Consider the following 9,627-nt stretch of genomic DNA (forward strand, 5'->3'; position numbering starts at 1 on the left):
AAATAAATATTTGGGTCTTTTTGGAGAATATTTACCTATTCAAAACTTTTAATTGTTTGCTCAATCTGTTGGATGCTTCTGAAGTGACATCTCTTGAAAATATGTAAAATAATAATGTTGAAATATTACCTACATATTTATTTATTGTGTTGCAGCATCAAAACTTACCCAAGATTGATCGTATGTATTTTTAAGATTCCGAGATTTTTAATTCAACGGCACTTCATCTTGTGTATCGTGGATATATATGACATGTTGTTTAAAAACATATTTTGTGAAAATGTTGCTTGCACAATTCTGAAAATTATAAAAATTCTATAGAAAATGACAATTCCATTTTTTTGTTTTGTTTGTCGATTCACTACTTTTTGCATTACCAGTAACTACAGAATTAGATAGCTTTTTCAATCAACAAATGAAGTCAATAGTATATTTTGTGTGCCATTTTTGGGTATAAAGTTTGTGGGTAGCATAGCTAAACGCCAACGTTGGATTCCAAATATTTGACATCTCAATATATTTATTGAGTAGTTGTGAATTAAATAAACAGTCGCGGACAGGAACAAGGTCTCAGTTTCACCTGGGAGGAAATAATCGAACTGCAATGATCCATGGACTGATGTGGCCAGCATTGGCACCCCTAAATTTAGCAGTAATCACGTGCCTATAATTGTTTCGTACAGAATCTTGTTAATACATCGGCGCCTTAACTAGTATTGGGTTTAGTTAGTAAGTCCATGGGTAAATGGGTCTTGACATTGTTTACTCTTTTGATCAACAAAATTATTAATATAATTCGATAAAAATTGGCAGTTTACAAACCAGTGAGCGGAGCAGTATATTTGGACGGGGCTGACCATGCGATACCGTACTCAACTACCACGGAACTCTAACTTTCTTCGGATGTTTATTCTGAGCCTGGGCAATATTTCGTGCCCGTGTAGAGGTCAACAGCACCTATTCCTTTCATTGACATATTTTCCGAATATTACTAATATTCAGTACAGCCCTTCTAATTGTTTATCCAGATTCCCTTCACCTTGGGTTGTGTTGTGATGTTCGGCTTATAATTGTGGCTTATTAAATTATTATCTGTTCATTACCAAAAATTATTGGCGTTGTCCTTGACCTTAACCGGAACTTCATGTGGAATTTCAAAGCCATTCCGCCCTCTAGCATAATAATGGGTTACTAAATAATATCTCAATACTTAAACAACTTTAAATATTTATGTATAATTCCCACATCTGAGTACATAAACAATATAATTGGTATCAATGTAAAGGTGAACCACTCCTCTTGGATATCTCGGGTCTATGTCCTTTAGGAGGAAATATATACGCCATAGAATTCCAAATGTTTTAATTTTTCATACAAAAGTCAGGATCCATTTGATCCGCTAAATCTTTATCAAAACAGGCATGCTTATTCTTTAGCCGATCCCCTTCTCCATGTATAAAAAAACGACAACAATTAATTATTTGGTCCATTTCATCCCCAAATATTAACCGGCCAGCACCGGTCCTACATACACAATTTCATGAAGAATTTTCAGCTAGTCGAGATATGACGATCGGTATACTTAGAGGTGGGTCTATGACCAATATTTCGCGGCGTCACAAACACTTGGGGCTGCACAAAGCTATAATACCCTGACAACAATGTTGTGTAGGGTATACAAACTATAAAGATCGGATCAATATTTGGTATACCTGCCTGTTTATGTCAAAATGCGGATCATTAAGCCCTTTTCCCTTTTATATAAAATTTGCATGTAATGCACAGTTATCTAAATGTAATCATATCGGACAAATACTAATCAGCAACTATGTTCTATTTTCGGCAACCTCTTGAGGAACCATCATCTGTAACATATTTGTAAGAACCACATCCGTACGAACAAATATATAATTCTTAACCATTAACACTAGAAAGACGGGAATTTTGTATATACCTATATTGCCTAAAATCCGTCAAAATGACCTCATTCTAAAAGAATTTTTATTGTATAAAGAACATTTTTTATTTAAACTTATTTTTTAATATTTTTTATATTATTTACAATCATACAATCAATCATACGTTGTTATTATTTGTTTTCGGTGGTAGGACTGTTGAGTTTCCCCTTTTGAAAAATAAGAGCGCGGACAAAATGTTCGAAAAAGAGGAAGTCTTTACTCTAAGAGTGAAATCGACTGGAAATATAAAATTTATTTTTCCCGATTTGTGTCTATGTTTGTGTTTCTAGAGTAGCAAACGGTTTTCGATGTTGTTGTACTGATCTGGTCATATAAGAAATTTACTTTATACAATAATAAGAGTAGTTTGATTATTTAATATTTCACAAGAGGTCAAATTACTTTGTAAAAGCAACTTTCTATACTATAGAATCAATAAAAGTCACTATATTTGTTGCATTTTTTATATAAAAAAATAGTTGATGTCCTTTAGTCACTACATTCATAACTGATTTATAATTCATTAGATTTTCAGAACACGCATCAGGAATATATAAAATATTGTCTTCACAAATGTACGATTTAGTATCACCCATGTTATAATTTCTGGCCTTTATTTTATGACTGTTCAAGGATATTAATTGTAATATAAAATTTCGGGTTGTTCTTAATTATTTACAACTGGAAAAGAAATGTAAACCAGAAACAATTCGATGAATTTTGCGTAAACATGATTTTCATGGTAGAGTTAGTTGCACTGAAAAGCCTTTTTAAAACCTTCGTTCAGGAACAAAGGAAATCAGGAAATCTGGTATTTTTGCTGATTAAAGCACATTTAATTTGTTTGTGTCGGATGGACCAAGTAAGGTATGACACAGGGCGAATTAAGCCGTGGACCTTAAGCACATAATTCCGACCGTAAAACACGGAGGAAGCTCTGCGCTCTGTATGAGCCCTGCTGGGGTTGGATATCTCGTTTTTATTGAAGGAATTGTGGATAAGATTTATTATTTAAACATTTTAAAAGATAATTTCAAATGTAGTCTGAAAATTTTGGGATTGTGGAAAACATTTCAATTTGATCAAAATAACAAATACAAATCCCATACCGTTCGAGAGTGGGTGCTTTATAATTCTCCAAAAGTGTTTCAAACACTAACTATCAGGCCTTCGCAACATGCTAGTAGCATATGGACTGTGAATGTATAAAAAATATTGAGAAAAAGACAAGATGTTGACACATTGTGGATGATGTACCTAAGGGAGTGGATCCATTTTCCTAATCTATATAGATTTACCATTTTTAAAGTTCTAAATACTTTGGGGAGTTACGAAAAAGGGTGTAATGATAGACTGTATCTGCGGATAAGATCTAGATTTGGCAAAAATATTACTTTTGTGCGAAAGCTCTTGTGGCTGTTTTTCCAATTTAAATGACTATCTACTTGATCTTTCTATCTTAATTTTGGGGCATCTTCATCCATTCGCACAAAATGGCCTATCCACCGTAGTCGCTGTAGCTCGATTCCGTGTATATATGGTATATCTCTTGGTTAATTCGACGCCAATATTCACCGCCGACGCAAATCGGCCCATGTATTCATGCTTCAGATCTAGTAGAGAGAGTCTAGTATGAAATCTTTGTCTACATCATAGCTGTAGTTTCCAATTTCCACAGTTGGTCCGAGTTCCATCGGCTTGGTCTTCTCGTCTCCATTTACTGCTAGATCCACTTTGGCAAACTCCTTCTCAATTTTTTCAAAGGTGGCTGCTACAGCTCGCAATTTCCCACCCATGGAACATGAATTGTTTGTATGACCTTTTGCAGCCTGACCTTTGAACTCTCCTTCGGTATTGAAGTGTTCCGAGGGGTTCTTTCCGACTTTAATTGCTGCGATAACGATAATGATTTTTATACCCTTCACCACACTGTGGTACAGGGTATTATGTCTTTATGCATATGTTTGTAACAGGCAAAAATAATCGAGACAGACACATGGTTCCTTTTGAGAATATGCATAGAATCACTTTCTGAGTCGATTTATGCATGTCCGTCTGTCCGTCCGTCCATGTATTTTTGTGATCAAAGTGCAGGTCGCATTTATGATCCGATTTGGATGAAATTTGGAACATGTCACTTATTTGGGCCAAGGACGAACCCTATTGATATTGGAGAAAATTGGTTCAGATTTAGATATAGCTCCCATATAGTTTCGTCCGATTTAATGTAAATGGGGTACCAAAGTCCCTATATATCTTTCGATTTGCACGAAATTTGGTATAGCCTACTAAATTACGTCTAGAATGATGTGTGTTTCGTGAAAATCGGTTCAGATTTAGATATAGCTCCCATATATAGTTTAGCCCGATTTTAGGTAAATGGTGCACCAAAGTCCCTGAAAATCATTTGATTTGCACGCATTTTGGCATAGCGTATTGAATTAAGTCTAGAATGGCGTGTGCTAGGTTTCGTGAAAATCGGTTCAGATTTAGATATAGCTCCCATATATAGTTTAGCCCGATTTTAGGTAAATGGTGCACCAAAGTCCCTGAAAATCATTTGATTTGCACGAATTTTGGCATAGCGTATTGAATTAAGTCTAGAATGACGTGTGATAAGTTTCGTGAAAATCGGTTCAGATTTAGATATACCTCCCATATATAGTTTCGCCCGATTTTAGGGAAATGGTGCACCAAAGTTCCTGGAAATCATTTGCTTTGCACGAATTGTGGCATAGCGTATTGAATTAAGTCTAGAATGACGTGTGCTAAGTTTCGCGAAAATCGGTTCAGATTTAGATATAGCTTCCATATATTCCATATCGCCTGTAGTTTCGTATTTCATTTTCTTCTGCCCGCAATTTACCCACATTTAAAAAGTGTTTGTATTTTAACCGTATTTTGGAGGGTATACAACGTTTTTTTTTACATCTTCACACTCATTTTATAAAGCATTTTGTCCATTCGTTGTAGCATTAAATAAAAAATATGCAAAATGTATACGAAACTTCGTCAGGTAATACTTTAAATTCAATAGTTAGAACTTCCGCTTGACCATAGTATATACACTTCTCCCAAGATCAAATCCAGTTAACACCCGAACATTTGATTTAGTATGGACGATAAGTTGATGATTTATTTCCATACATTTGAGAATGTTCCCCTAAAAATACTTTCTTTTTTCTACGAATAGCAGAATTCCAACACGATGATTACATTAGGCTTTGATACATAAAAACCCAGAAAAGAATCTAAGATCAAACACGTCTGAAATTTTTATTCTTAATGCTATCTTCACTTTCTACGGCATAGACCGGAAAACTTAAAAAAAAAATAAATGGATTTAAATAAAATAAAAAATTCGAACAATCCTTAGCAACAAACATTTTTTTGGCCATAAAATAGTGCTGTTAAACTTTTAATTTCATTTCTATCTCTCTGCAAAAGGTGTTAACAATAAAAATTCAAAATACTTTTACCGGGAGATTGAATAAAAAAACAGCAGAAGAGTTTATCACAGCTTAGATCTAATTCTAAAGTACAAGTTATGATTGTGGTGGTAGTGATGATGGCCCGACAGTTAAACTGACTAACTGAACGACTATTCGAATCATTGACAACAAAAACAAATTTCCACAATTATTGTAACAAACCTAGTATTTAACTAAAATTACAACAAAAACATCGAATATTAATAATAATATGTATTACCGAGTATATCACCAAACAAAATTCCTCATTAACCAGAACCAAATATCATTATATTTGATGGCAACACACACACATATTAATATACAATATTTTATGGGTAAATACGTGTACAGTGTGAGGCAAATTTGTGGGACTTCATATATAAAAAATCTATGGATAAAATAAAAAAAACCAAACAGAAGAAAAGCAGTTCAAAACAAATTACTTAGCTGGCTTGTGACAAAACATTTGTTCCATAATCCGAGCTTAAAAAAGATTTGCAGGCACGTCGCTCTTCCATTTTGAAAGACCATGTTCCGAAATGTTGATCTCTCCATCGAATTTGTGGCCTCCTTCTTTTGTGTGAATCCTCAGTTGGCTTCCTTGCTTTTATATGCCTTTTGTGCTGGGGCATTCTAATCCATTGTCATAACTTAGCCAAAGTAGTCGCTGCAGCTCGATACGGCTGACTATGTCGATGTTCTAGAATAGATGGTACGATGGTGATATTCACCGTCGGCACCTTGGTCGGTCCATAGATCTTTCAAAGTATTTTTCTCTCAAACACTCTATATGCTGCCTACCCAAGTGCCCATGCTTCAGATCCATACAACGGCACGGGTAGTATCAGCGTCTTGTATAGTGTGAGTTTGGTCTGACGAGAACTGGCCCTGTTCTTATATTGCTTACTCAGACCAGCATCTGTTGGCCAACACTATTTTTCTGCGGATTTCAAAGCAGATGTTATTAGTTTTGTTTATGGCGGTACCGAGGTATATAAAATCGTTCTCAACCTCTGTAGTTTTCAAGTTCCACCATTTGTCCGAGTCTACTGGACGTCTTGCGCGTTGATACCATCAGAGTCGCTTTCCAAGACTCCTTCTCAATACGTTCAAAGCTGTATGTTACCACTCCCATTATATCGATGTCGTAGGCGAGTAACATAATTTGTACCCCCTTTTTTCATTATTTTAAGTCCGTTTTAAACCTAAACCTGGTATTCATTGATATAACCACCATATAAAAGTACCGATCGATTTGTTCTACCCATGGCGGAGGATATGAAACATTAAATTGACGTTTCTTATTAGGAAGTGACCTGTGAATTTCTTCCATGGAAGTCTCTAAAATTTTCGTATGTAGAATAACCGCATGTATTATTTCATGTTTGGTTTATAGATTTTAGGCTCAAACCGAAGTGGCTGTAAATTTACACATCTATGCATTTTTAAACCCTGCATCCGGTGAGCCTGCATTAAGACGGTGTGCAATTAATACCTTATTATGCAGATTTATTTATTAGAAAATTTCATGCTAACGGTAAATATCAGTTGAACCCAAAACGCCTACATCGAAGGCAAATCAGTGGATACTGCCGTACGTGAGATTACAAATAAGCTGCGTTCCTCGATATCGAAGGATATCAATAATGTCAAGCTAGATATATCCATTCTGCTCTCGAAGGTACAGATGTATCCTCTCTCCCAACGGAATGGATTGATAGAATGCTGGAAAGCTGAGTTATAAATTCATCTATTGGAGAGAGCTCCGTGGGGAAATCTGTCAAAAGAAGAACACCACAGGAGGAGTTATCTATCCTCTACTATGGCTTCTGGTTTTAAATGAGACACTGGCCAATGACGTAGACTTGTTAGTCAGTGGGAAATTTCTGCCGACTATTTCCGATATAATGTAGGGTGATTTATATAATATGTCTAACTAGGCCCAGACCAATGGTCTTGGGGTAAACCCCACGAAGACATAAATGGTACTTTTCACTAAGGAACGTAAGATCCGAAACTTCCGTCTGTCATCTTTAGGTGGATTAATAATAAAACTTTCCTTAGAACCAAAATACCTAGGCAATCCTAATTACGGTAGCACTCAGAAGCACACCAAAAGTGAATTTGAAAGTAATTTTAAACCTCCAACCATTGGATATTTCGTTTAAATTCCTTGCTGCCCTGAGACTTCGAGAAACGAACATGTGGAGATCGTTGTACTTTGACCACCCAAGTATTCTCAACACAATATTGGATTGTGATTTTTTTTAACTATGTTCCCTCCAATGTCTTTATTGGATGACATTTATTCGATGACATTAAAGAGATTGTCAGGGCCGACTGACAATCAACACTTCAAAAAAATTCAAAAGCGGTTCTTGACTGTTAATATTTGTATTTAATATTTGTTGGGTTCCAGGACATAGTGATATAGACGGGGATGAAACAGCTGACGAGCGTGCTCGAGGGCGTTCGCTATTTAATTGGATGCAGGATTTCAAAGCCGGCAGCGAAACCTGCATTCAGGATTTCATACACTATCTGACCTGAGTTATAAAGTCGTAAAACTACAAATGTCTCCGAGAGTTACGGCTGCTAATGATGACTGTACATCCTTTAACCTAACCTAATATTTGGCTCCTTTAACTTATTGGCGTCTTGCGTTCTCAGTCGGTAACAACTTTTGTCGCTGAAAATGTTGAGCGTAGTCGTGTTTTTGGAGATAGCTACCACACAAAGGACGGGACCAACTTGAGGTATTTTGGTGGAGTATAACAAAAATCGGTCTAGCCTTTTGACTTTGTTTTTTTATAGAAGAACCCAAGATTTTTTTAATCATCTTCAATAGAAGACCCTGAAGCTTTATTGTGAAAATATCCTAAGGTGTTGCAGAAGAACCAAACGTATTCACATTCAGAAGACCCTAAGGTCTTTTTTCAAAAATGATGTAGTGTTTTTTCATCTATGAAATATTCTGAGATCTTCGTCTATGAAGACACTAAAAACTTTTTCTCATGTGGACACTGATGTTGTTTTTATATAGAAGACCCTAGATTGTCTTCCACTACAGGAGACCCCAATGACTTCTTGTAAAATATCCTGAGTTGTCCCTTTATTTCATCTGTTCTTTTATATAGGTCCCTGAGGCATTCTTCTTTATAAGCCCCCTGTGATATTCTTCTCATTTTTTACAAGAGACATTGATGTCGTCTTCTGCTACTGAAAATCCGAAGATCCAATTTAAATATGATTCCACCACCTACTTTTATAAAAGGGCCAATGTCTTCGTTTTTTTTTAAAAAGCCCTGAGGTATTATTTTATAAAAAGTCTGATAACTTCTTTTATAGACGATCTGCACATTTCTTTTGAGGAAGACCCAAAGACCTTCGTTCTTAGAACACTTTGGGATATTCTTTAAGAGAATATCTAAAACATCTTTTTAGGAGACTCCTGAAACTTTCTTCCATGAATAATACTGAGGCCTTCTTTTATAGAAGACCTTGAGGTAGACCTATTTATCTGAAGTACTCAGAAAATTTCTAATATAGAAGTTTTGTGTGTCTACTTTGGAAACTCCTGTTATGTTAATTTATAGAAGAACCTGACAAAATTTCTTATTTTCTCAAATAAAGGTCAAAAGATTTTCTATATAGAAAAGCAAGAGGAGTTCTTCATAGAAGGATTTTTTATAGAAGACCAAGAGGTATTCTTTATAGAAATCCGTGAGGTCTTCTTATAGAAGTCCAAGATGACTATTTGTAGAAGACAAGGAAGTCTTCATATAGAATACCAAGAGTGTTTCTTATGGAAGAACAAGAGGTTTTTTTTATAGAATACGAAGAGGACTTCTAATAAATCAGGAAATGTTCTTGTAGAAGTCCAAGGGGACCAGGAGGCTTTCTTGTAGACGACTCGGAAGTCTTCTTATAGAAGACCTAGAGTTCTTTCCGATAGGGGCCCGAAAGATCTTCTTTATTGAAACCCGATTGATCTTGAATAGATGACCCAAGGGTTTTTTTTAAAGACCAAGAGTTCTTCTTTATAGAGGTCCGAGAGATTTTCTTTATAAAAGACCTGGAGGATTTCTTATAGAATTCCAAGAGGTCTTCTTGCAAAAGACCAGAAAGTCTTCTGATAGAATACCAAGTGGCCTTCTTATAGAAGTTCAAGTTAAGGGTCATCTTATAGGCGACAC

This window comes from Musca vetustissima, unplaced genomic scaffold (assembly GCF_032173495.1).
Source record: "Musca vetustissima isolate MV318-11 ecotype Yass unplaced genomic scaffold, APGP_CSIRO_Mvet_v1 utg24253, whole genome shotgun sequence".
Classification (NCBI taxonomy): Eukaryota; Metazoa; Arthropoda; class Insecta; order Diptera; family Muscidae; genus Musca; species Musca vetustissima.